This window comes from Perkinsus marinus (genome assembly GCF_000006405.1).
Source record: "Perkinsus marinus ATCC 50983 genomic scaffold scf_1104296965186, whole genome shotgun sequence".
Classification (NCBI taxonomy): domain Eukaryota; phylum Perkinsozoa; order Perkinsida; family Perkinsidae; genus Perkinsus; species Perkinsus marinus.
In genome coordinates this window covers 1-1060 of record NW_003204423.1, presented here as the reverse complement: position 1 = coordinate 1060, position 1060 = coordinate 1, and the positions used below count along the sequence as shown (strand labels likewise).

Here is a 1060-nt window from a genome sequence, read left to right as displayed (position 1 = left end):
CCCTCCCGAACAAGTCCGTAAGGGTTCATGATGCTGTCTTCCACCTTATTGGGATGCTACATACAAAACCCCACACTCAGCAGGATGATAGTTGTCGGCATCAGAACCGCGTCAACATACGAGCGAAAATGGAGAACCCGGGCATCGATCCCGGTGCCTCTCGCTTGCTAAGCGAGCGCTCTACCATTTGAGCTAGTCCCCCTCACAATATTCAAATTCTTTCCATTCCGGAAAGATGGGCTGAGCACCCTCGCCCCTCGAACAATGTTGAAGTGGTCCACGAATGGGTGACGAACATTGTCCAAGGGAGGAGGGGAACCAATAACAGGTCGTGCATCTCGAACTACGATGCTCCTCTAACACTCCTGCTCAGTCTTCAATCATTGCGCTCAATGTGAGCCCAACAAATATCTTATCTCATATACACTTTCCGATGCAGGGACTCGAACCCTGGTCGCGTGGGTGAAAGCCACGAATCCTAACCAGCTAGACTACATCGGAAACTGAAAACATAAAATTATATACAGTTCACAAAAGTGCTGTTCAGTCCACCTGCGTGATTGAGGTAGCAACCGAGATGATTGCAGCATCACCAACAAGGCCGCACTAAGGAACATTTCCCAGGTTCGAAAGGAATCTGGTATATTATTGAGACGCGCCTCTATCATTGGTGACACTTATCTCGAAGGATGATTATATCCTTCATTCATTTTCATATTCCCATGAATTGTGGTATCACCAGTCACCACTAACTGTTGTGCTAAATGGAGGTGGTATAACACACAGTTTCCCTCTATCATATGGTGCGTCTACAAGCATTGTGACCAGCCCAATCAGTCACCACGCAACAAATTTACGATTGTACCACTCCCTCCCGAACAAGTCCGTAAGGGTTCATGATGCTGTCTTTCCACCTTATTGGGATGCTACATACAAAACCCCACACTCAGCAGGATGATAGTTGTCGGCATCAGAACCGCGTCAACATACGAGCGAAAATGGAGAACCCGGGCATCGATCCCGGTGCCTCTCGCTTGCTAAGCGAGCGCTCTACCATTGA

At 48.2% G+C, this 1060-nt stretch overlaps 2 non-coding genes across 2 annotated transcripts; both read right to left on the bottom strand.

Annotated features, from left to right (window-relative positions):
* Window positions 1-129: 129 nt before the first annotated feature.
* On the bottom strand, window positions 130-202 carry Pmar_PMAR023497. Its single transcript has one exon. It is a non-coding gene; the product is annotated as a tRNA-Ala (tRNA).
* Window positions 203-428: 226 nt separating this feature from the next.
* Pmar_PMAR023496 lies at window positions 429-501 on the bottom strand. Its single transcript has one exon. It is a non-coding gene; the product is annotated as a tRNA-Glu (tRNA).
* Window positions 502-1060: the final 559 nt, after the last annotated feature.